This window comes from Delphinapterus leucas, chromosome 3 (genome assembly GCF_059928025.1).
Source record: "Delphinapterus leucas isolate spDelLeu-1000000601 "Yukka" chromosome 3, BTC_Dleu_Yukka2, whole genome shotgun sequence".
NCBI classification, from domain to species: Eukaryota; Metazoa; Chordata; class Mammalia; order Artiodactyla; family Monodontidae; genus Delphinapterus; species Delphinapterus leucas.
In genome coordinates, this window is record NC_143131.1 from 106,425,173 (window position 1) to 106,452,316 (window position 27,144).

At 41.5% G+C, this 27,144-nt stretch overlaps 1 protein-coding gene and 1 long non-coding RNA gene across 4 annotated transcripts in view; one reads left to right on the forward strand and one right to left on the reverse strand.

Moving 5' to 3' along the window:
* Positions 1-20,505, reverse strand: part of MARCHF3 (membrane associated ring-CH-type finger 3) — a 150,882-nt gene extending 130,377 nt beyond the window's left edge. For both annotated transcript variants that reach the window (XM_089909257.1, XM_022588697.2), the window contains exon 1: positions 20,275-20,505. The gene's annotated coding sequence lies outside the window, so the exon portion shown is untranslated. The remainder of the gene's footprint in view (positions 1-20,274) is intronic.
* Positions 20,506-20,576: 71 nt separating this feature from the next.
* The window catches only part of LOC149749634 (uncharacterized), a 171,724-nt gene continuing 165,156 nt past the window's right edge, over positions 20,577-27,144 (forward strand). Inside the window, exon 1 of one of the 2 annotated variants that reach the window (XR_016392759.1) lies at positions 20,577-20,749. This is a non-coding gene — a long non-coding RNA (uncharacterized LOC149749634). The remainder of the gene's footprint in view (positions 20,750-27,144) is intronic. The other variant, XR_016392760.1, reaches the window with a different exon arrangement.

Genomic DNA, 27,144 nt, shown 5'->3' on the forward strand with positions numbered 1-27,144 from the left:
TGACAAATGTACAAGGTAAATATGAAATAAGCAATACTTTAAATATTTTCTTTAGCTACATCTAAGAGTAAAAAACCCTTTTCATCTTACTGAACAGTTGTCATTTTATCGAGAGTAATGTGACTGAACATACTTCGTGTTGAAAATCTAGATTTAATTATTTGTGATGTGTTAATTTGAAGGTCTAATTTTAAGTTCAATTTATTTTACATAGGTGGGTTTTAATGGCTGTCATAATTTTAAGCAATAAAATCACATACAACATAAACATTTCCAAACTCTGTTTTTACAATATTCTCTCTATAATAAGAGTTTCTTTAAAATTCAGTTATTTTCTTACTTAGTCTTAAAATGATACCTTTATTTTGAGAGGACAAATTAATTATGTTTTTAATTTTTTAATTTTTATTTTTTAAAAATTTATTTATTTATTTATTTATGGCTGTATCGGGTGTTCGTTGCTGCACACGGGATTTCTCTAGTTGTGGTGAGCGGGGGCTACTGTTTGTTGTGGTGCACCGGCTTCTCATTGTGGTGGCTTCTCTTGCTGTGGAGCATGGGCTGTAGGCGCGTGGGCTTCGGTAGTTGTGGTGCACGGGCTTAGTTGTTCCGCGGCATGTGGGATCTTCCCAGACCAGGGATTGAACCCGTGTCCCCTGCATTGGCAGGCGGATTCTTAACCACTGTGCCACCAGGTAAGCCCTAATTATGCTTTTTAAAAAAAATGACCTCTAAGTAGCATACTACTGAAGCTGCTTATTATCACAGAAGTGGTCAACAAAATGTGAAACCATTTCCTTTTCATACAAAGAAAAATGAATATAACTTATCGGTAAGTTTGACATCTCAAGTATTTTTCAACAAGATAACCAGCAAACCTCTGTGAGGTTTCATGGTCCCTTCTTAACGTTATACAAAATATCGTATGGCTTCTGCTATATGGTGTATTAAAGGTTTGTTTTTATAAAATTAACTACAAAGTAGCATCCTGCAGCATTTTGTGTTCCTCTGGCTTCAACAGCTTGGCTGCACTAGCTTGCTTATGAATGATACAGTGAATGAATTTCTCTCTTGTAACCTTACCCTACAATCCTTCTCTAAGGAACAGCTGCTGTTTTAAGAGGAAATGCTACTTAGGTTTTTTCATAAAACATTTTCATTAAGATTATGAATAAATCTCATCTAGTGGTGGCTCACCAAAAAGAAGCACTTAGTATATTTCATCGGTAAAAGAGAAATGAACAAATACAATAGGTTAGATCTAACATCTCACCAACGTAGAACAAGTCTTTTGCTCCCCATAACTTGTTCTAATATGGTATTTGCTTCTTCACGATTTCAGCAGTATCTTCAATAATACTTTCAGCAGCATTTTGACAAAGAAACTCATTTTAGATAGATTGTTTTTAACATATCTGGTCTTATATTAGGAGGAAGAACAAGTGTTTCCTAAAGATATGTAGCTTTTTTACTTTTGGGTACAAGTAAAAAACGTCAAAAGAGGTTCAAACCACCTTTTAGTTTGATGAAATTTCATAAAGATTAGTAGGTGAATTTAAACATTGGTTAAAAAAAAGTTGCAGAGGTTATCCTCCATGTTTTGCTAATCATGGTACCTTCATATTATCATTAGGAAATTTCTCAAGGCAAAGTATACACCTCCTTCTAAAGTATTCATTCTTAATGATAGTAGATGTAAGTCTGTATTTCAGTTATTTGTCTTGATAATTTTGAGATCTGAGGGCTGATTTCTGATCAGAACTGATTGTACCGTTGTTTTTAACTCACAACGCAGCTAACAAAGAGCCTGTCCTAGAATGAAGTGTCAGCTCTTCCATCCTCATATTGCTCCCTTGTGATTGCTTTCACAATTAGTGATATCTTTAATCCATATTTTGTTTTTGCCAGAATCTTTTTAAGCTACTTGGGGGGGGTTTGGTTATTGTTATTGTTGAAAGCTAGTTTAATTGAAACTAATAATATTCTGCAGATTAACTTAATTGGACACATACGAATACAGTGCAACATGCTGTACACAGGTGAGGGGATCATTGTCAACGCTTGTATGTTGAGGGAAACTTACTCCTCCCTCAGAATATAGGGCCTCCTGACTTGAAGAACAGGGGAGGGTACAAATACAAATTCATATATAGTAGTAAAATTTAATTTTTCTTATTTTTGGAGTATAAAAAATGAAGAGACATTCTAGTACTTTTTTCCCATGCCCCATTGGTTTATCTTGGAAATTTCACTTTCTAAACCCTGATCTAGATAATCTCCAGTGCCATTTCCAGCTCAAAAATTAAAAATTAATGGACGTCCTGCTAGAAAGGTACTCCCATTGACTGCTCAAACAACTCTTAGATAATCCCCAAACTTATGTTTCCTGGTAGCTCTGGAAAAACCCTCCATCTACAAGTCTACTGAGTGAGGAATGAAGGCAGGTTGCCTGGGTGAGTCTTCTCCTGCTGTCACCTAGAAGAGAGCCTGGTTGAATTCATCCAGAAGAACCAGGTAAGGTCGGCCAGTGTCTGTCTCCCCATTAGCCTACATTCACATACTCCTCAAATGGACTGGCAGTTTTTAGCCTCCACAAACATTAGAACATGTGATTGTGATGTGTCTCCAGGCAAAATTATTCAGCACACACAAATTTCACTTGGAGGCCTTGACAGCTGCAAGTGGGAAGTATGTGATGGGGTCAGGTGTTCTCATGGTTGTTCTGGACAGCTCCATTTTGTGTGGGAAGAAGAAACAAATTGTATTCTATTATGTGGAAGGGCTAACTTTAGAATCTGTTAGCACCTGGATTATTTTCTTTGAATGTGGTTTTCTACATTTGCCATGCTGAGGGGCAGGAGCTCCAGAAGTCTAGTGTGTTCTCTGTGGCCAGTGGTAACAGTCATCTACCAGGCAGTGGGCCAGACAACCCAGTTCAGCGACCAAAGCCTATTTCAAGAGTCTGAAAGGACAGATATAAACATCTAGGGGAAATTATTTGCACAGTGGCAAGACCTGGTTACCATTAACTCTTAAGGGACTAACTTACAAGAACATAGGTAGGTTTTAAAATAAAGAAAGACAGGGACTTCCCTGGTGGTCCAGTGGTTAAGAATCCACGCTTCCAGTGCAGGGAACACGGTTCGATCTCTGGTCGGGGAACTAAGATCCCGCATGCTGTGTGGTGTGGCCAGAAAAAAGAAAGGAAGAAAGACAGGACCAAAAGACAGTCTTTGGAATTTTGTCCAGTCAGATTTCCTCCATGAAAATTAGCTTCTCTTCTGTTCTTTGAAAACTCCCAAGAAGGAGATTACAAAGCCTCTAATTCCTTTCCTCTCACAACCAGAGTCTTTCATGAAAGCTAAGGATAAGTCACTCTTAGGAAATTAATCTTGATTGGCTATGTCTGTATTTGAGGACAGGCTAGTGTAGAGACTATAGGTAACATTAAGGCTTTCTTTCTGAAGAAAGAAAGTTTTGTTAACAAAAAGAAAGACAACAAGAAAAATAATCCTAAGTTGTTTTCTATATTTTAGAGATTCCACCAACATTATCTACTATCATCAGAAAGCCTAAGATAATAAAGGGTTGTATGTATCTCAGTTAAAATTATGTAATATGCTTTTCAGTAGGCTTTTTAGAAAGTGACAAGATGGCTCTTATAAATGAAGCTTTTATTTGTGTTACTTCCTTGCACACAGGTTTATAAGCACTGGTATTGTATTTCCTATATGAAGGGACAGAGGTTATTAACTGTGTGAATCTTGACTGGGTTCCTGTTACATGTTTGCATACTGGATTCCCTCTCTTTATTTTCCTGTGAACCTAGACCCTCCATACCCACCCCCATCCCCCCATTTATGCCCTTCTTGCGTTAAAGTATGAAACCTACTTTGGTTAATCTTGCTTGGAATTTGTGATCAGACAAATGGTATTTGAGCTCTTCCCTATAACACAGGTAAAAGAAACAGCCAAAATAGGAACTCAAACAGCCAACCAGTAACTGGTGAGCATTGCCCTTACAATTAAAAGTTGCCAACCAGAAAATTTTACATCTTTCTCCCTACAGAAAGGAAAAATAAACGGTCTTGAAAGATGAATATAATCATAGAGTATTAACACTGGAACAAGTCCATAAAAATGGTCCATTTTTTTGGTTCCTTTTCTAGAAGAGAGACATCAGGCTCAGAAAGGAGCCTGGGGACTTACTGCATATCCACCTCTTGTTAGAGGCAGAGGCAGACCCAGGCTCAGGGTTCTGACTAGGGTCAAAGAAGAATGGGGTATCTGGCCTTCTGGTCACTTACGTTGACATCAAAGAGAAATCTCATAGCAGTAACTAAAATTAGATAACCATTTTCATAGGGTGGTAAGGAGTTCTACATGGCACATAAAGGTTTAAATATTTATTAGTTATTCATACATTTTTGAAATTAGAAAGGGATTTTTTCTTTTTCTTTTTTTTTAACATCTTTATTGGGGTATAATTGCTTTACAATGGTGTGGTAGTTTCTGCTTAACAGCAAAGTGAATCAGTTATACATATACATATGTTCCCATATCTCTTCCCTCTTGCGTCTCCCTCCCTCCCACCCCCCCATCCCACCCCTCCAGGCGGTCACAAAGCACCGAGCCCGATATCCCTGTGCCATGCGGCTGCTTCCCACTAGCTATCCACCTTACGTTTGTTAGTGTATATATGTCCATGCCTCTCTCTCGCCCTGTCACAGCTCACCCTTCCCCCACCCCATATCCTCAAGTCCATTCTCCAGTAGGTCTGTGTCTTTATTCCTGTCTTACCCCTAGGTTCTTCATGACATTTTTTTTTCTTAAATTCCATATATATGTGTTAGCATACGGTATTTGTCTTTTTCTTTCTGACTTACTTCACTCTGTATGACAGACTCTAGGTCTATCCACCTCATTACAAATAGCTCAATTTCGTTTCTTTTTATGGCTGAGTAATATTCCATTGTATATATGTGCCACATCTTCTTTATCCATAGAAAGGGATTTTTTCAAAGATTTTCAAAGCACAAATCTATTTCAGGCACTCCTAAATATTTTCTAGGATGTTCCCACCAACATCTGTCAACTGACAGAGGCCAAGAAAATGACCTAACTTTATAGCTCACAGCCAGCTTACTTCATTGTGGGCAAGAACCCGGCACACACAATGGTGCAGCCAGACCCAACTGCCGCATCACTTGTGTTTGCTTCAATCAGAAGCCAACAGACCTCTTCCTGCCAAATGGAAACCACTCCCAGAATTTTCATTCCAGAGGGATGTCTGTGAGAGCTGTACTTCTAACCCTTTTCGAACATACCATACCTGGATCAGGAATAAAAATGTAGGCTCTGTGTTTAAGCTGGAGAAGGAATAACGACTAAAAAACACTGTCAAAATACTTTCTTTTCATTGAGGCTCCAAACCACTCAGCTCACCTCTTGAAAGTTATAACCTGCATGAAATAATCCTAGTTCAAAGTGGAGTGTTTTAATCTTCATTAATGACCTTTGAAAAGGTGAGCCTAGGAAGGCCTCTGAGATTCAAGCGGTGAAACTATCCATGCAGGGTACGTGGAATCCATGAGCCGGGGTACTCCTGTGAAGGACTCTGTGCTGGAAGTGAATGAATCCTCGGTGCTCTAAAGACAGACTCAAATTCAGTCATCTCGGCATGCCTCCATCTGCTCATCCAAATAACCGCCGGCTCTCTGTGCTTGCCATTCAATTGCTTAATCTAGCGTGAGGGGATGGTTTCTCTCAGAATCCAAGGCTCCATCTTGGTCTGGCTCCCCAAAACAAAGTATGGGGCAGATGCAGGAAAGCACTGCTTTTTTTCCTAGTCTTTTGTTAAAATTAGAATATGCAAATGTATGCAAAGTTAGGTATCTTCTGTGGTGAAAATTCCCACATATAAATATTAAATCTTCCTCATATTACCCCCAAAATAAAAGTAAAAAGCAACTGGATTCCCTAAAAGTGTACTTTTCTCCCATATCCATATATAATACTACTTCACATTTAAATATTAGGATAAATGAGATTTTAAGAGAATTCACTTTTAACTGGCTGCTTACTCCTTGTTAGGAATTTCAACCACCAGGTAAATCTATACCTATAACTGTATATAGCTGGTTATCGCTTCCCATTTATACTTCTAGAATGTGAAGGGTACCATTTTAATTGGTATTCAGAGGTCTGCTAATGTGCAGACCCAAGCAGTTCAATTATTTTGCCCAACTGGGAAAGTGAGTTATCTAGAAACAAATGGGAATGACAGATTAAAAGGCTATCCTTGTTAATACTTTCAAATTGGGCTAAAGTTAGTTATACCCTGTTGAGTTCTTCCACTTCTTAGGATGAACAATGCAGTACGCATGTTGAGACATATTGCTTGGGCCTCTAATCTTAGCTGTGACATTTCCTGTCTCATGTCCTACCATCAATAGTGACCTACTTGCTATACTATGTGACTTTCCAACTGGGTCTTTTAATGCTCACACATGGGAAACACAATTATTTTTATATTTAGCACAAGGTATAGCTGTGAAACATTTCAAATGATTTCTAGTTCAAGATATCCACACTAATCTTATTTGGTGGTAATCTTTTTTTGCTTTGTCATTTAGAAACATAATAATAGTTATAACCCATTAAAAACAAAGCTTTCACCTTTTTTTAAAAAAAATGTGAAAATGCCACACTATGTCAGTACCTAATAAATTGAAAACGAATGAGCAGAAAGTAAAAGAATCATGTCCTAGTTACTTATCTTGTTTGAAGAACTGGACACAAATGATTCTTGTTGAAAGTGACAAGAAACAACACTGCTGGTATTATTTAGGTTTGAAATTCTTGGAAAAGTGAAAATAACTTGTTAATGATGATAAAAGAGTAGACAAAAACTAACATTCAGAAATGCAACAGAAGTGTACAAAAAGACAGAGCCACAGGATTTGTTAGGTAAAACTAAAGCTCACCAAAAAACAGTGCACAATAAGATTACAAATACTGAGCAAGAAGGCCTTATAATACAACAAAATATGTCTGAAAGTAAGTCAGGAAAGTTGATTTGCTAGGCAAAGTAAAACTGTCATCCATAGTTTTATAATTAAGAAGAAAGCCATCATTGCAAATTTATGTGTGTATGTAACATAGCAAATGGCTGTTTAAAATTTTAAGTCTTTTCTTGTTAGCTTTGATCCACAAACCGTAAAGAAATGAACAAAGGATCCAACACTCTAATGAGGAATACTTGTTCGATGTCACTAGTGAGTGAGCAAATTCCCAACACTTAACCAAATCTCCAAAACAGATGTCAGGAGTCTGCAATACACCTATTTAAGTGAATTTCCAACTCTGTGGCTATACCAGCTCAAAAGCAGCTGCTTCTGTGAATCATAAAGGGCCTTTCAAAGCACAGTGTTCACACATGGGAAAGCACATGTTCTACTTTGCCTCTGCCAAAGAAGCCTCACTGCCACCCCCGAAATCCTTGGGAAATATTCCAGCAATGTGTGTGCACCCATTATGGATTCTTTCTCATTGCTACTGCTTTTGCTATACATTTTCTATAACCTCATGCTGTTTCCCACCCACACAGCTTAGAAAGAAAGAAAGAAGGCTTTCTTGAGCCACAAAAAGGCCAATCTACTGTATATGAAAACTACCCTATCAAAGACAGGCTCTCAAGAGCTTACATAGACCATGCACCTGTCTAACTTTAGTAGTAATGATACGCTGACCCAGCCCTTTAATTACTGATCTCATTGTCACCTGGATCCTGATGGCCTCTTACCCAGTCACACACCCAAATCTACCCAGGTTATAAAGTGAGGAAGAAAGGGGTCCCTGCCAGGATACACATGAAGGAACAGCATCAAAACATCCTCTTCCCTTTTTTTTTTTTCTGACTTGTCTCTGATATAAAACAAAAACAAATGGAAAGAACTAGATTAAAAATTACTCTCAAATGCAGATGTATTCTACTCACCATAAAATTTAGATCTGCTTTTGGAAATCTGATATGGGGAGTGTAGCTGAGAAGTGTACTTCATAGTAAGCGACTCTAACAGGTTTGTGTGGTAGTGGAACACCAGAAGGCAGAAAACAGCATCAAGTGGGTTTAGACTGATCCTGGGCACAGACACTGTAGTTTGCGAGGTCACCTGGGGAAAGATCTGGGGAAGATGAGCAGGTAGGAGGGAAATGTGAAGTTCTTGTCAAAGTTGAAATGATGATTTATTTAGTTGAGTGGTAAAGTCACACTGCAAGCCCCAGAAAATAATGGCTCACAACATATTTAGCAAATGACATGGCAACCCACACAACTACAGGGAAAGAAAAACCACACAAACGCACGTACTTTAATCGAGAAGGTCCTGAGCTGAAAGCCAAAGAAAAGGGACTTTGGAAGAAGGCTCTCTGTTTCATTTCTGTCAATCCCATCCAAATTAATATGTGAGGTAAAGCTATTTTTCAATTTGCACCTTCATAATTACTTCAGAATAATTAACAACACAGTTCTAAGAATAATCATTTTAGTAGGTACCTGAGTGCAAATGAAAAATTGTGTGTAAGAGAAAACAATTTTATTTTAAGTGAATTTGCCACTCCAAATTATCATGCAATTATTATTCTCCCAATTTACAATTTAGCTTTATATGTATACCTTCATTATTTTAAGCGTTTATGCCCTGAAATTAAAGGAGTTGGTGTCCTTAAAACTATAATCAATATAAAAACTAGAGTTAAGAGTATTACTCAAATTTCCCTCTTGGATTAAGCTCTTGAATTCTTATATAATAATTGTAGTAAGTCTATCTTGTTTTCCAAAAAACTTTGATATCTATATTTTATTTTCCCTCAAAGAGAGAAAGAAAGCAAGCAGGCTTTTTTAGTTCTCAAATTTTACAGGAAAAAAAATCTACAGCACGCATACTCAGCTCATTGACAATTATTACCTTACCTTATTCCTAGTGTAGGAAATAAAAGACTGACAATGGATTCTTAGAGATTAATACTTCTAAATATTAACTCCATTAACTTATTCATTTGATTGTTCATTCATTTTACATATACAGCCAGGGTCTCTGCCCTCATGGAACTTACATTCTAGTGGGCGGAACAGAAAAAAACAAGCATACAAGTTGGTAAATTACATAAGCTTGTTCAAGTACCATACTGGAAACAAAAATGGGACAGAAACAAGCAATTGGGTGGGTGCCCTAAACAGATTAGATGGAAGAGTCCTGGGACGTGCCTGTGACGAGGAACCCAGAATGGAAAAGAGGTAGTTGTTCAAATCGAGGACGTGTGATCCAAGCAGAGGGAACAGCAAATGCAAAGGGTCAGAGGTGGGGGTGAGACTGGCTTATTAGACAAACAGCAAGGAAGCTAGTGTGCTTGGAAAACTGAGTGAGGGCAAGAGGATAAGTGGCGAGGTCACAGAGATGGGCAGGGCCTGATCACTTAAGGCCCTACAGGCCACAGAGTCTTGAGACTGTCTTCCAAGGCAAAGGAAAGCCAAGGAACGGAAGGCACATGAGCAGATGAAATTGAGTCTCAATCTGAGCTTGCCCACTATGTGGCCTAAGTGAATCGCTAGCATCTCTTAGATGCTAAATTCCTCATTTATAAAAGGGCACTCAGTAAATAATGACCAGTTGCAATCATCAGTAATAATCATTATTGTTAATGCTCTGATATGTAAATAAAGTTAATAAAAAATTTTTACATTCAAATAGGCCTATACTGTAAAATAATATATCAGAAATATAGAATTATTGAGAAATAAGCAAATGGATCTTTTTTATTCAGTAAAGAGCATATTCTTATTGAGGACAAATAGACATAAATTAGTACATTCAAATTCATTAGGGCTTATTGTGGTTCTAATCAGAATAATTATTGATCTTGGCTCAGTTCTGTCCTTAATTAGCCTGCATTTTCTCTCCTTGTCAACCTAGCCTTGTCATTTTGTATCCAGAAATGTGTAGCAATTCAGTGGTACCTACCAACTACAAAGTGGTCATAAGGGCGAATTTCACAGTTATTTTTCAAATCACAATGTGTAGTAGACAATTATAATTGCCTGACAGCATCTATTGCCCCCCTCACTTCCACACATGTATTTCTTCCTTACTAACAGAATCCTGATTTTGTTCAAATTCTTCTCTTTCCTCCCTCAGGCAATGATGGAGATCCTCTTGCTAGTGACTGATTTAGAGATGGGGCATGTGATCCTGTTCTAATCAACAGAAGAAAAGGCAGGTCTTCTTAGATTCTTCTGGGTAATGTTTTCATACTCTTCAAAAGGAGAACCTCTGGAAGGGGGATCCATCTTCTGTGCTGTAGATATTGTCACACGCTTGCAATGACACATCTGCACTACTGCAGCCGTCTTGCATAAAAGAAGAGCCAGTCTTAAGTGAAATGGTCCCTGAGGACAACAGTGGCAGAGATGAAAGGAACCTGTATCATTGTCATTGTGTCACTGAATCAACCAATCCTGCTGCCTGCCCTGCTTCTCTCATGAGATAATATACATCCTTACCGTGTAGGTCAATTTGGGATAGTCACCCAGAAAAGCCCAAGGGGAAAACACCCTAGAAATCACAACAGGAAGATGGTCCTTTGGCATGTGAAGCTGGTACCAAATGGCCCGTCTCGGGCTTTCCTAATCTTTCAAAAACTTTGACTTTCATCTCCCACTTGCCTAGGACATCTATTTTTCCCCCAAGACCCAAATAAAGCACAGCTCTTATTGGTCTTTTTTTCCCATAAGGCTGCCAATTGTGAACCCTTATCTAATTACAAGAATATCAACAGAGAACACGTGGGACTAGCACAGATCCCAGGCACAGGCAGAAGCACTCCAGAGAGGAGGTGCAGTATTGTGATTTGTAGGCAGGAGGTATTCCTTTTCAGGAAGGAGGAACTACCATGATCATAATAGGACACTGCCTGTTTTTGTTTTAGTTATGTAGAGTTATTTTAAAATTAGGAAAATATTAGGAACCAGTAAAATAAAAAATCCATCTTAGAAAAAAGGCATAGATGATAACTGACTGTGTAGAGAAGGGATGCAGTGGGCTTATTGCTTGGGGAGCTGCTGGTGGAGGATGGGAATGAAGTAAAATGAAAGATTATATAAGCGTCTAATGATTCACAAAAAGCAAAAAAGCAGTATGGCTTGAAACCAAAGTAACCATTCCAGTCTAATAAGCATTTTTGCTACAAGAAAATTATAGAATTATAAATTTAGTCCATAATGGAGAGCAGAGACTGTAATGCACACAGATTTCATAATTTTGTATAGTATTTGAGAAACATGACTTAGAAAATAGGGTGAACATTATAACTGGTGAAAATTTGCTAAGAGATCATAATTAAAACAGAATAGTAAATGGTGCCTTAGCTCTTGAAAGGGTCACTATCAGGATTCCACTTAATGCCTTCACTACTGATCTGCAGCGAAAATGGAAATTCGTTCAATGTGAGGATGGTGTCTAGCTGTGAGAGGCTGTCAGGGGCAGGAAAGTGGGAGAAGGATATCTGGAGGAGTTAGAAACAATACACTTTAAGTAGATCAGGAAAAACAACCTGAAACACCAAAAATAAAAATTAAATAAATGAAGGAGAGGAAACTGAAACTCACTGGCAATAATTCTGAAGGGAAATAAAAAGTGACAACTGTTGACATTAGCTATAAGGCAATCACCCAGCCTCAAAAGAGAAACAGGCCAGGGTTTGTTAAAACAACAAATTAAGAACTTATCAACAAAAGATGCATCAATTCATGTGTCCTGCTTTTAAAGAAATTAGGGTAGCCCTACCCCTCTTTTCCCTATTCTGTGTATGCCTGGCTTGGCTTTTGTAGAAAGCTTCATCTCCTTGGTTGTAATGAATATGTCTATTGCTAACAGAGATGTGTGATCTTGTTTCTTGTTGTTTTTGTTTTTTTTAACTTACTAATTTAATTTATTTATTTTTGGCTGCGTTGGGTCTTCATTGCTGTACATGGGCTTTCTCTAGCTGCAGCGAGCAGGGGCTACTCTTCACTGAGGTGTGCGGGCTTCTCATTGCGGTGGCTTCTCTTGTTGCGGAGCACAGGCTCTAGGCACGCAGGCTTCAGTAGTTGTCGCACGCAGGCTCAGTAGTCGTAGCTCGAGGGCTCTAGAGCACAGGCTCAATAGTTGTGGCGCACGGGCTTAGGTGCTTCGTGGCATGTGGGATCTTCCTGGACCAGGGCTCGAACCTGTGTCCCCTGCATCGGCAGGCGGATTCTTAACCACTGCACCACCAGGGAAGTCCCGATCTTGTTTCTTAATGATATAAAAGTGAGCAGGAGGTGGTAAGAGTGATTAGGCAGGTGGGGGGCAGTCATTGACAAGCGTGGGTAAAGTTGGTGAAAACTGAGGTTTTGTGAGGCTAATCACTTTTGCACTGTGTAAGGCTGTCAGAGCATGTAATATCCCAGCAAGCAGGAGCTGCATTATTGTGACCTTTTTCTTAGCACCAGAAAGACACACTGGAATGCTCTAGGAAATTTTTTTGAAAATGGTCAAAAATGCAGTTACTCCTGCAGGAAAAAGATTAATGGTAACACTGATTATAAGAGCTTTTATAACGTAGAGTTCTTACCTGAACAGAAGGGAAAGAGAATGTCAAAGAAAGGAAAACGTTATTGGAGGGTGGGGCTAAATGAAGGAGAGAAGTTGAAATTAGGGAAACTTAGAAGGTTAAGGATGAGAACTTTCCGACTATGAGAACCTCTGTTTGGGTAACATGTTCACAAAGGGTAAGAGGAAGAAGATTTGCTATTAGGGATGCTGAAAAGCAGATCTGAGAAAATGCCAGAGTCAGGCACCACAGGGAGAACCTCCACTGACTGCAGGGAAGGGTGACCTGTGTGTTGCACAGATGTTTGCCTCCACCCCTCACCCAAACCTCCCTCAAGTCCTCCCAGGCCCCAACTCCTAGGGGAAAGCAGAGCCCCAGGATATGCAGGGGCATGTGCTCCTGACTTACGAGATCCAAAAGAAACCAGTATTTGAGTCTATGACCTAATCTAGGGTGGCGCATCTTCTCTGCTGCCTTGAACATTGAAATAACTTTTAGATGTAATCAATCAATTTTCTAGTGATATTTTCTTGGCAGGTATGAGAAGAAAGCACCTATGTTAAGTGAGGCTTAATCTCCCAGATGAGACAGAAGATAGGGGTCCTTGATCTCTTGCAGTCATTTAAAGCTCGTTAGGATCTAACATAAAAGGGCTATACTAATGGCCCTGACCTCAGGCAGTTATGCTTAACTCAGCTGATCCATAAACTCTACCTGGACACGTAGGCTGTACAACACCTCAGTAACCCAGCTCTGAGGTGAGAGCTGGTACTTATCGAAGCCCTCAGACTACATCATAAACCTGACTATGTAGGGAGACTTCCTGAACAAAAGGTGGTCTATCAATGAAAAATATTATACAAGTTAGTCTCTGAAATAAAAATCTGCTGGAATTATTAATTTATTTTTAAAAAGCTTTACTTAAATACCAAGTTTCCCCATTCAGTAGCCTCTAGGCCCAGCACCATCTAGTTCTTCCAAGGCCCCCAAACCTCCCATGGCCAAAGCTAGGTCATCACCTACACTGGATGGCAAAAGGGACCAAGCCATCTGAGACTTCAAAAGATGTGAGAGTAAAGCTGTCCCAAGTCTCAAAGTGGGGTCCATGAATGAGCTGCTTTGTCAAGATATGACAACAGGTATGGGAACATGGAGATGGCCTAGACTGGGTGTGGGGGGGAGTTGGAGACATTCTTGAAGACACAACAGGGAGGCGGTGAGAGAAGAAGGCAAGTTAGGAATGGAGCAGAGACTCTGAACATGGAAGGGGCAGGCATGGATGATAGTTTTATGAAGTGTTAAGACTAGGGCTAAAGCAGAAAGTCTGGGACTATGATTCAGTTATTACTACCATGCAGACTTTTGGTGAATGTCCTGTGCATGTCCTTTTAAGGCCTTGCAGGTGTTCACCTGTAATTCTTTGTGGACCCTAGTGCACCTAGCAACTATTTCTTGAATACTGTCTCTTGAGAAGCTACAAGATGACAGGTGTGGTCCCTGCCCTCAAGGAGCTCCCAGTCTGGAGGGGGGGGATTACAGGACGTAAGGACTCTGCTGGCTGTATACAACTAGGCCAAAGAAGGGCATGGAAAAAGTTCCCAAAGGTGGTAATACTTGAACTGCATTTTGAGTTAGCTAAGCTGAGAAGAGGTGCTACCTATGATAGGTATTCAATTACTACTTGATAATTCATTTCTGTTCATTTTGATTTGTAATGATTACCTGGAAGATTGTTCAAGGACTAGGAGGTAGTTCTTATCACCACTGTTTTTATTATTGTCAATCAAAAAGATAAACCTATCCATTTTAGCGTCTAGGGGTATAATCTGAAAAATACTATACCCTACCTTTGGCTGAGGTGAGGAGTGCACTTGTAATTTTTCTAATTACAAGACATCTTCTCGTTATACTTATTTCATAGCAAAAAGTTTTAAAAGCTTTTGAAAAGATCCCATTTTGTTCACTTGAAATGTGTTTGTATATTTTAGCATAAAATATACTTGGCAGCTGCTAACATAATCGGGTGGCTACGTCTTGCAAAAACTTGATTTCTTTTTAATCAAATTTTCAGAATCATACTGGGTTTCTTGCCAATGCTGCAATAGTGAGCAATAAATACATCATTAGATCAATGGTGGTCTAATGATGGATTACTCAAAAGATAGTTCCAGCCAAGAAGAATAAGCCCAGAATTCTCAGTGTGCAAAGATTAATAAAATATTGTTTAAAACATAGATACTGAGTTAATATAGCAGGGAAGAAAACACTGAAAAATACAACAGAGCAGCCATGGGTTTATAATGTAGCGATATTGATCATGGATTTTCCAAATAGTGTAGAGCAGCCACACAATATATTATATATGCCTCTGATTAGACTCAGAGATGAGAAGGAAAAAGTTATTAAAAAAAAGAAAGAAAGAAAGAAACTAACCAGGGGAAGGCCTGCTGCTATAATAAATTATTTAAAGCAAGCAGGGCTAGTAGGTTGTGAAGACAATATAAAACAGAATCAATGCTTCCAAGAATCCCCAAACCATCAGCACCTCTATAAATTTCTTACCACCCTATCTGGCATTTTACTGGAGGTATTTCTTTCCCACCACTCTCTCCATCCCATCCCAGCCGTGACCCTTCACTTTTTGCCGGTTCTTTTCTCAGAGCTTAATATTTGTCTTTCTTCTGTAACCCAGGATGCTGTCTTCAGTTATATTTCTCAGCTTGTATCAGAAGAGTGTCTGTAAGGACACAGATGAGTGAATCTGTCACTTCATTCATCTGGATCTTAAATTTCCCATAGAAACTGTGTTGGGAATATCTAATAAGATACATGTAACAACATGACTTTAATATTATCCTTCTTCTTCTTCTTTTTTCTTAATATTGTTATAGTTAAATCCACAAAGTTAAAGCTAGAGTAGAACTTCTATAGCTCAATGAGTGTTCTATGAGTAGAAGGTATTATTGGATCCAAAAAACCAAAGTGAATATAGGAGCTTAAGGGGGCATTATAGAGGAGAAAGAGTCAAAATGGCTAAAATTTAAGTATTAGGAGCTGTTAAAAGGGCAGATTGATTTGAAAAATAAATTTTTTATAAGTAGATTTCACAATGGGAATAAGGGTATGGAAAGAAGGGCCAAAAACTTGAAAATAATTTGTCAAATTCTTTTTGCCAAAGAATTTTGCCAAAAGTATGCCATGGCCAAAAAAAGGAAAAAAAAAAAAAAAAAGAGTGAGAATTGTTGCTTAGAAGCTTGTAATGACCTGTGGCCCACTTTCCAGAAAAGTAGCATTCTACTGTAGTTTTTTAACTGGGCACAAATCAGTACCACTGTATAATCAGGGGCTGTGATTATACCTTAGGCTTTGGAAATTTTCTAGGTCCATCAAATCATGCAGAAGCTGGGCAAATAAAATATAAGCAAGTTCCTTTTGTCAGTGTAAAGACATTAGTAGCAGCATAACATGACTCAATAGGCAAAGAGTACAGGTCTAAAATATTAGTCCCCCAAATTCTACATATAGGCTTTGCTCCCTTTGGGTTCTTTGACCTTTTGCAAATTACTTGCCATTCCAAGTCAAGCCTGGATGGTTAAGGTCAGGATCATTGAACCAATTATTATATATGGTGGTTAGCTTTAGAAAGAAAACTGTTCCAAGGTCACAGTCAATATAAAAAAAATTCTAAGAGGTGAAAAAAGACCTGTAGATGATATGAATGACTAAGCATGAGTCTATCATCTCATCACGAAGCTAAATAAAAACAATTCAAAACACATGGGCAGTGTCTCAGTTAGTGGTGTCATCTTTGAATATGAAAGACAGAATCTAAATAGGGTTGGCTCTCGGCATCCACGGATGCGGAACCTGCAGATATGGAATGCTGACTGCACTCTGCAATTTTATATAAGGGGCTTGAGTATCCCCAGATTTTAGTACCTGCAGGGGTGGGGGTCCTGGAACCGATCCCCCGAGGATACTGAGGTATGACTGTATTATGATCCTTTTGTGGCTGCTGTTTGCTCATCTGTAACAAAGTGGGAAAAAATCCTCGCACTCAAAGGATTGTTAAGATAAGCAACGTAGGTTGCTATAAACATGCTTGCCAAGTGTTCCTCAGAACATAAATTGCTCCATAAAAGTCCCACTAACTATCCAGTGGCCTGGAAGAATCTGAGTTCAGTGTCCCAGCCTATACAGGTCCTTTTGTCATCAGGGAAGTAAATATTCTGGGCACTTCTGACCTCAGAGATGTTATTTGTTTTTTAGGTAACTGGAGGGTAGAAAGAGGGAAGGGCAACAACTTCTGACAGATCCTTTCTTTTTAAAACTTTATCTAGGGGTCTTACACTGAGAACTATGCCAGTCTGAGATGTGAGAACAGAATCCAAAGGTCAGTATCAAACTACATATAAAAAAGCTAATTGGCAATAATTAATACACCAGAATCACACTGATTTGAAAGGAGAGGCGGCAATCAATTCTCAACCCCTCTCCCTGTGATGCTAAGAAAATCTATGTATCCGATTAATTGGACACCTCAAAATGCTTCTAAGATGACTTTCTGAAAATGAGACTCCCTGGGCCTCTGGGTAGGTGGCCTGAGACACTCTCGCGACCAACAGGCAGACCAGCTGCAGCTTCCCAAGGAGCTCCTTGACCTCGGATAAGTCTGTACTAGCCCTGCTGAGGTCCTAGCCCCCAAGTATTAGTGAGTAAAAGGTGGCTCTCAAGGACTGGGATTCTTCTACCTTTCAGGGAGAAATGCCCAACAATGTGAGTTAGGACTGACAAAGTTACCCCAGAGCACCCCAGGAACTCACTGGACCTGGAGTAGGGAATGGAACAGGCTGGGGTGAGGTCTCAAACTACCTTGCTTCCCGAGACAGACCTCCTTAGAATTGGGGCTAACCTGGTTAGGGGATTGCTAAGGAGTCCAAAAACACTTCTGAACACAGAACAAAAGGTACCATTGTTGAGGACAGAGAGTTAAAACATTAGCTATAAATTTCACATGGCTGGTAAATGCCACCTGGAAATTCTGGCACAATTCTTTGTTGAATCAACTCACAGACTGTAATTGTTCTTTTATATCATAAATGCCATTCCAGCGTTTCTCAAAATATGGTGAGAGGATCCCTGACATCAGAATCACTTGTGGGTGCATGTTAAAGATGCAGATTCCTAAGTTCCACCCCAGATTTCTGAATCTCATCTTGGAGACTAGAGTCCAGCCCATGAACTGAATTTTTAAGGAGCAACCCAGTTGACTCAGGTGATCCATATCAAGGTAGGAGAATTATTGTGTCTACATAGTCCATCAGAAATGCAAAGACACCGATTAGGGATTAGAATATTTTCCCCCAATGTTTAAGTACCATAAAAATGAAAACAACACTTGTGATGAGTTCTTAAGAACCATTCCAGTATTTTCTACCCACATATAATAAACACAGTTATTAAAATATAATTATGAGCATAAAATTCTTGGGTAAAATATCAACTGTGCTTCTCAAAAATATTGCCTTTATTTTGGCACCAAAAGTAATTATGCTGTTAAAGGAATTTATAGTTTTTTAAGTATCAGTCAGTTTGCTGCAGGAAATTAATAAGCTGTTATACTCCTCCCACACCCTTTTAGTCATCAGAAGTTTTGTGATAAAGGCTTTTATTCTTATTATTTTTTAAACTATAAATTGTGATCCATTGCAACTAGTGATTAGGCTGAATATGAATTTATATTCAAGTTATAAATTCCTAAAAATACATTTCATTAGAATTACCAAGGCAGTCTAGAGCTAGTAGATTAAATAGCCTCTGTAATAAAGCTCTATTTACTTCTGTTAAGATTTTTTTTTTTGGGTGCAAAACAATTCAGTTTTAATGCATTCTCTTAAGAAGCAAAAGGAAACAGTTTCTGATGTACAATGCTACTGCAAAGCAGTAAACCAGTGTTGCATGGTTATGTGACAAGCACCACATTTCTTTTCTAGAGGGATTTTTTTTTCCCTTATATACTCCTCCTTCCCAAACCATGCCTATTAATTACTTCATAAAATACAGTTTGCCATTTCTGAAGAATCAAACACTCGTTTTCTCCCTCACCAAAAATCACACGTTCAGACTGAATTCTGAATGAAAATGGACTTGAGAGGCAGGCTTTGTTTATAGCATGTTGTTTCTACTAAGGGTTGCCCCCTACCCACGTTCCACCCTAGTGCTCCCACTGAAGTGTACATGTTATGTTTTAACAGATGGGCCGGCTGGCGGCTGCTGGGCTATAAAACAGGAACTGGGAATCTGCTTGGAGTGGTATTGAACTGAATGCTCGTAAAGTTCATGGACATACACTGACCCAGACAGACTAGGAAGGTCCAAACATGCTTATACACACACTCATCATACACCCCACAGATCAGAGGGTCCATCTCTTTACCCAGAGGAAGTTCAAGGCTGCTTCCCCCTCCATATCTCTATTTCATTCGCTTATCAATTTTATACACACACATATAAGTACACACATATGTAGGCACATCTACATATGCATGCATAGCTATATATCTCAATGTTTTTATACATCCTCAAAGATCAAAATATTCCCCAATTCTGTTGCCAAGTCTCTACCTAGTACTTTCAATAAGCTCTCATTCACATCAAATAAGAATTACAAGAAAATATTGCATTCAATTCTATTTAGTCCACACATAATATAAACTACATGTATGTAACTGCCCTAAAAAAAAACCAGCTCCTTTTACCCCTTACCAATGAGAGAGAGAGAGAGAAATTTATCCCAGACTGAGTCACAAACATAAAGTGTCAGGTTTAACCTTGTATCCTCTGCTGTCAGTTCCTGTCACAACTTCATCACTTAAACACACAGGTGCTCAAACAAACACCAACCGACCAGCCTGGTGGTCGTTTTCACGGCCTCTTCTTGGATTCCCTGAGGCCTCCCTGCACTGGGACAGTCACCAGTTACCCCCGGTCCTAACGAAGTCCTTTGGACACACCTTGCAGGTGGATATGGAGGTCTGAGCACCTCATGAGGGATGCGGATTCAAGTGCTAATAAAAAGTAATTACAAAGTTTAATATCCGCGCTGTCAATTCCTTTCAATAATTGCAAAGCTCTGAAGCCCCTGCTACGGAATCCGACTGGTCCTAAAGTTCTCTGACCCCTAAAGATGCACCCGGAGCCCGATGATCGCTGGCTCGGGGTACGCATCAGACATACACAGGACTACCTCGTCTCACCGACGCCGGCGCGTGTTAATTTTTCAGAAACCCGTCTTCAACCATCTAGGAATTGCTGTCTGCACGCCTTTGGACTCGAAGGCCGCCCCTAGCGCGCGTGTCGCCGCTGCAGAGGGCCAGGGGACGCGTCCCCGGACCCCACCTAATGATGGCAATTACAACATGCCAAGTTCTTGCGAACGCAGAGCCGCGTCCCGGGCTGAGTTGGGACGCTTTGAAACAAGAAGTTCGGGAGTGGGGGTGCTGGCAAGGAGTGAATCCCGTCAGCCCTGACCTCCCCACAGCCGACACGCTCGGACGGACAGATCGATGCGCGCCAGGACGCGTCTAGTCCCCCATTTGCCGAACGGCGCGAGAGGGGCCGCTCCCCTTGCGCGCGGCGACTCACCATCGTCGACGAGTCCAGATGGCAAACCGACGCCCCTGCTGCGGGTCCTGAATCCCAAGTTGCACCGAACCGGCGACAGCTCTCGCCCTAGCCCACCGGAGCACATTGGCTGCGGCAGGCACCTCGGAGGGAGCAGAAACCTGGCGGCCGCCCCGGCTCAACAGCTGCCTGGAGCGCGCTTACAATTCACGGACCTGCTCAGCGAATGAGACGGACAGCAGGGCTGAAGCAACCGGGCTCCGAAGGGAGGCGGGGCCGGGGGCATGAGGGGCGGGGTCAAGTAGGGGCACGCCCCGATGGGCGGGGCGCTCTTCAACGCGTGACTGGCGGGGCCCACAGCCAATCAGGATGGCGCCCGGGCCTGGGGCGGCCGTGGGCGGTGCCGAGCGCCCGGCTCCGCCCCGCCGCCGCCGTCCAATCGCCGGCAGCCGAGGGCTGGCAGAGAGACGCGCCCATGGCTGGGAAGTTGGCTGAGGTGAGGAACCGGGGCTCTGGGCTGGCGCTGTGGGGGCGGCTGCGGCGGGCTCCCGACGCCTCGGAAGGGAAGTGGCGGCCCCGGAGGGCCCATGTGGGTCTGGGGCGGCCCGGAGCCGCCGCGTGTCGGCGCGCTGTGGTGCAAGAAGCCCAAGCACTGCGCGGGCCAAGACTGGGTCGACACCGCCCACCCCTGGCGCCCTCAGATGGTGTGGAACTTGGCTCTAAACGAGGCCCAGCAGTCGGAGGAAACTGAGACCCAAAGAGGGTGGGTCCCGGGCCGGATCACCCAGCCGCCAGTGGAGGCTAGGGTCCGGAACTGGGAGCTGCGGGCTCCCTGAAAAGGCTCTGATTGCGGTCTGGTGGTTATCTCCGAAACAAAACTCCAATTCCGCCCGCACCCCCGGAAGGTTCGCGACACATCCCTCCTCACCCCTGCCCTTCACACCACCGGCAGCGGAGACTTACCAGACGCCTAGGCTCCCTTCCCGACTCAAGGCGCCCGGGCACTTGCGTAGAGCCCGGGGGCGAAAGGGAGGCACAGGCGCTGGACGGTGGGGCTGCCCGGTGGGATGGCATCCCCAGCGGTGACTCCCCCTGCCGCTGTCCCTGGGGCCTGCCGGACGGACCAGGACCGTCTTCGCGGACTGGAACACCGCAGAGCCAGCCCCGGCCGTCGCACTCTGCACGCCCTCGCACCCTCCACTTCGGCAGCCCCTGGGCCTAGCTTAGAGACCCCCGTAGTGGCGGGCCTGGGGGCAGCCTGAGCTCGCTGGGTCAGTCGTGGCTGAGTGGCCCCGAAGGAAGGCTTTGGGGGCTCTGTCCTTCCTGGCCGTTCCGGTCGCTGCTGCTCGTTTTGTCGGCGGATAAGCTCTTCATCCGGGGTTTAAGCCCTTACCTTGGCTGCAGCACACATACATAGGGAGCTGGGGGTATCAAGAGTCAAAAAGCGGAGCTGGGTGTTGCTTTCCAGACTGAGGCCTAGAATGTTAGCAAGCCCTCGACTGCAGACTGGGCGTGGGAGCGGTCTCTGTGTGCCTAGAACCGCACCTGCCACAGGTAGACACCCAACCCATGTTAGTAAAATGAAGATGTGCATGGCAGGCGAGGGGTCAAGCCTGGTGCCCTGACACCACTGACCATTGTCTGCCTCAGATCCCAGAAATCCTAAAGGTTTTAGTCTCTCAGTATGGGTAACTATTCAGACTATCATACACGAGGGAGTATGGACCTCCACAGGTGTTATTTCAGTGGCTGCCTGGCCCCCATAAGGACCTGCGTCATAGGTAGCCCACCTCTCATGAGCAGGTTCTGATGAGGGTCATTGGCAGAAGGAAGGCAAAAGTCCCATGGCTGAAAAGTAGTGAAACGGCCCCTCTAGCAGGGAAGCCTGGATCTCTGAGGTGAGCTCTGGCTTGGAGTCAGTTTCAAATTGTGTCACCTCAGCTTCTTGTCTCAATGGGGAAAAGTAGACAGTCAGGTGGGCAAGAAAATCAGGGCCTGGACAGTCCTTATTAGGCCCTGAAAGATTGATTAGTGATGCAGAAATTGTGCATATTTAAACCTTTCCTCATCTAATGAACCAAAGGACTGGTACAGGCAAGGAAGACCATTCCATCCAATTCCAACAGTTGCTTAGCATGCCGTGGAGTGGCCTGGGAGAATGGCCTTTGCCCACAAGGAATTAGATGTAGACCACATGAACGGAATATATACTAAGTCTCTCTATGCTGAAGACGGGATGGGGGATAGAGGAAAAATGTATTTCCTTGGATTTTTTTTCCCACTCCTGGATATGACTGGAGAAGGAGTTTGCCAACAGTGTTTACCATATTAACACCCTGTGAAGGTTTTTCACAGATGCTAATGATTATTTTAAAAATCACCTTGGTAATAGGAGCCAAACATTGGCTGTTGACTGTACTTGATGTAGTATTTATGTTAAATGATGAAAAAAGGAGATAGGGGACTTCCCTGGTGGCTCAGTGGTTAAGAATCCGCCTGCCAATGCAGGAGACACGGGTTCAAGCCCTGGTCCAGGAAGATCCCACATGCCACGGAGCAACTAAACCCATGCGCCACAACTACTGAGCCTGCACTCTAGAGCCTGCGAGCCACAACTACTGAGCCCATGTGCCTAGAGCCCGTGCTCCGCAACAAGAGAAGCCACCGCAATGAGAAGCCCGCGCACCGCAACGAAGAGTAGCCCCCACTCGCCGCAACTACAGAAAGCCCACACGTAGCAACAAAGACCCAACGCAGCCAAAAATAAATTAATTAATTAATTTAAAAAAAAAAAGGAAATAGGAAGTTTCTTTTCAGGAAATAAGTTACAACTAAGCAAGTGACTTCCATGTCCCAATTTCCAAGGTTTTCTGTTTGTTTCATACAGACATTACTGTCATGGGTTCCTGGACAAGCAACTGGTCTCATTTTCCCTTATAGAATGGATGGCATTGGAAGACTGTAGATTACAATTCATATTTCCACACCATGTTCTGTTGTAATTGTATTTGACAGGAGCTTATCACTCAGGCACAGACTTACTCCATTTGTTGCCAGTCCCCCTAATGATCTCTTGAGTTTGGGCCATCCCCATATTCTACAAGGGAAAATTAGACCTGTTACTTGTACAAGGACTCACTATGGTCCTATCTGTATTAGACAAACAAAAAAACATGGAAATCTGGACCTGGAAATCACTTGTTTAGTTTCACCAAAAGAAATGTTCTTTCCCTCAAAGGAATGAGGAAGTTTATGGTATGGCTTGGGAATGAGAAGATTGAGGTGGCTGGTCCCTTTGTGGATGGTGAGCAAATTTGCCTTCAGGCACTGTCATCCACCTCTCACACTGAAAGAATATTTTGGGACCTTCTAAATTTCAATAGGGTGTGACTGATAGGAGCTGTGGGTTCTAATCTAAGTGGCTGCTGTGGTGAGCGCTCCTGGCAGCCACTTAACCTCTGTTCACCCTTGCCTCCTTGGTCGTAAAACAGCAGTGGCAGAATCCACTGCGTTTATCTGCTTAAGGCGGACACCATAATGATGGTGACACAGCACTGTAAATGTACCAACTGCTGAAATGGAGAACAAAATGATGTTGAAACTGGAAAATGGTGGGGCCTGAAGAATTCCTTTTTACAGTTACAATTTCTGTTCATTTTAATCTCAATGGATTACTGTCCTTTCATTCTACGAATGGAAATGAGGGAAAACCCGCCCTTACAATCCTTATTCTTTGATTACCAAATGTTTCAGAAGCTTTACTTAAGTGAAAAGTATTTTCCCCCTTTCCCATGTCTACCACCTCTCCTAACGTATATTCAGCTTGGAAAATTTTTCAGAATTTGAACAGGTTGAGCAAAGAAATGCAGTCAGAAGTAGCAGATTCTAATACCAGCTATGCTCTGTGTTCATTATGAGACCTTGGGCAAGCCGTTAACAGTCCCCATACCTTAGTTTCCCACCTGTGAAACTACAGTGATACTTCTGATTAATTTCACAGAGGTAGGAGAGATAACTAATGATAAGGCACTTTGAAATATTAATTGTAATATAGGCTACAAAATATCATGTAGGTGTTTTTGGCAAACTAAAGTATGGTGTTAGTTTGTACACCACAACTAGGAGATATTTTTGTAACAGAGAGAGTACTCTGGCACAATATCTGTGGCCAGGGTGATACCACCCACAAAACAATGACAGCTTATTGCATTTGAATGAAAATGCCACTGTTCCATATGAGAGTTATATTGCTACAGACTCAACTAAGTAAAAAATATGATAACAGAAATGGGTGGGGAAGGGAAGCCTCTATTCCACAAAAACATGGGATTTCCTCACGCATGCCCCAGAAGAAAAACTACATTAAACTTCTTAAAAATGGATGCCACTATGTGAGTACAAGTCTGATGAAAGACTAAAATGATCGTGAGAAAATGGCCTGATATAAAAATTAGACAGACTGGTCAGAAGTACACCAGAAGATAGAAAAATAGTCTTAATTTAAAAATTTCATAACAAAATGAGTAACACTGAGGAATTAGACATTGGGGAAGGGAGGCTCATGTGCTCAGGGAGGAAAAATGGGCTCCCAACCTAAGTAAAAAATAGGAACAGTAAGGCTACTGAGAAACAGGACAAAGAATATGGGCTCTGGAAATACCATAGACCAAGGGTTGGATTTTCTTTCCACTGCTTCCTAACTTTGAGACCTTGGACAAGTACTTTAGTTTCTCAGAGCCAGATGGAGTGGGGGTGGAGGTGATAAGGTTTTTCTTACTGGCTTGTTATGCATCTCAAACAAGAGTCTCAAACTCTCAGCACAGGGCCAGGCTGATAGTGGGCCCTCTACCAGTAATAATAACCTCTAATATTAATTGAGCAATTACTTTATGCTCTGCACTGTTCTGAGCCTTTTCATCTAATGATTCACTAGATCCTCACGACTACCTTATGATGTTGCTGCCATCTCTTCCTCACTTTCTATCTATGTGGAAGTACTATTCCAGGAATAGTATCCTGCTATGCAGTAAAAGTCAAAATTCTCTTTTTATAGGTACTGGAGATATTCCAAAAAATCTTAGTTTTCTATAGGCAACCTCTTCCTTGAACATACTAAGAAAGAAAATAGCATTTAAAACTACAATTGTCTTACTTTCATGTGGAGTGGGCTAATACATCCTTTCCTGGTACCTAGAAAATCAGGCTAGAGTGAGCACTCGGTAGCACATACATTACAGCAAAGCAAATGAGGGATTCAGAGTTTGGCAGAAAGAGGGCCATAGAAAACAAGTGCTTCAAAACTCCAAACCAATTTCCAGATCTTAGATTGTAAGCTTCTAGAAGATTTGGGCTTCTAAACAGTGTGCTCATCATCTGGGTTTGGGTTTAATGGAAGTTAGTTCCTTGAGGCAATAATATTGGAATGATAACTGGCTAGCCAAAGAAGGAAAAAAATGGATGATCCCTTAGAAATGAATTCTATCATTAGTTATGAATACCCCAGATTATGACAAATTCATGTGTAAGTCCACCAGGGAGAAGTAGCCATGCACTATAACACACACAATCATTTATTACCCAAGAGAATTTAGGTGCTAATGTGCATGGTATTGCATCTGTGAAATTCTGAAACTCACAAAGGATTCCAAGATATAAAGCCAAATAAAACATAATACAGAGGGAAATGATTTTGATTATGTAACATTTATATATAGCATTTCATTTTACATTTCAAATTGCTTTTCAGTCATTGGTTTATTCTTCACAGCACACCTGGGGTGTACATCCGTGCTGTTATCCTCTGTTCCCAGCTGAGGCAGCTGAGACTGAAAGAGGCAAAGTGTTTTGTCCAAGAGCACAACAGAGGCAGGGTGACAAATCATGCATTCATTCAATCATGAGTCTATTCAGCACCTACTCTTGGCAAGGCACCATGGTCTGTGGTGTACAGAGGTGGGTACTGTATACGAGGCCCCTGCATTGCAAGGGCTTGCAGTCTGCTGGGACAATAAGTGGTTGGTGGATTATGTCTTCCGGAGTGATCTAGACAGGGTTTAGAGGAGGAGAGGGTGAGTCCCCTAGGATTCCTAGAGACAGTGGGATTTGAGACCCTTGAGAGATGGGTAGAATTTTGGCAAATAGAGGCTGAGGGTGGTGGGAATGGCACAGAGACACAAAGATGGGCAAATTCAAGATGTATTAGAGAATGTTTGAAGCAGGGCAGTTGAGGAAAAAGGGCTGGAGAGTGGAAAAGAGCAGATTTTCCAGGGCACTGATTTCCCAGCTAAATATATAGATTTTAGCCTGTGGGCAATGGGCACTGGACTCGTTTCTGACTTCTCCCATTCACTCATTATTCTAACTTGTACTGAGTGCTATTGTTATATGCTTAGTTTCCAGGTATTTTCCCATGCATCAGCTTTTCTAAACTTCACAGCATTCCAACAAGATACATGTTATTTTTCCCTCCTTAACTGAATGAAAAAACAATCATGTAGGTAATAACTGACAGATGAGGAATTCCAAAGGAGCACTCTTCACTTCCTCATGAATATGTACTTATGGGGAGAATGAGTGCAAATTCCAGACAGTGTACTCAGGATGCCCATCTAATAATATGCCCCTCACTCTAGCCATTGTCTTTCCAGAAACAGAAAGTAAACAGGCTAGAAATAAATCTAATTTTTAACATGTAAGTTATTCCATATCTAAAGTCAGCTCCAAGTTAAAAAGAAAGGCAAAGGGTATTTCCCCTTATTCTCTCTGCCCTACAATTAACAACAAATGTCTGCATTTTTATAACTTTAGTCTTGTGAGTATCTTTAATACATTCTGACCTCAACTTAGTGTTTCCATTAAACCAGAATCTCTTTCTGGAGTTGGTCAATTCTA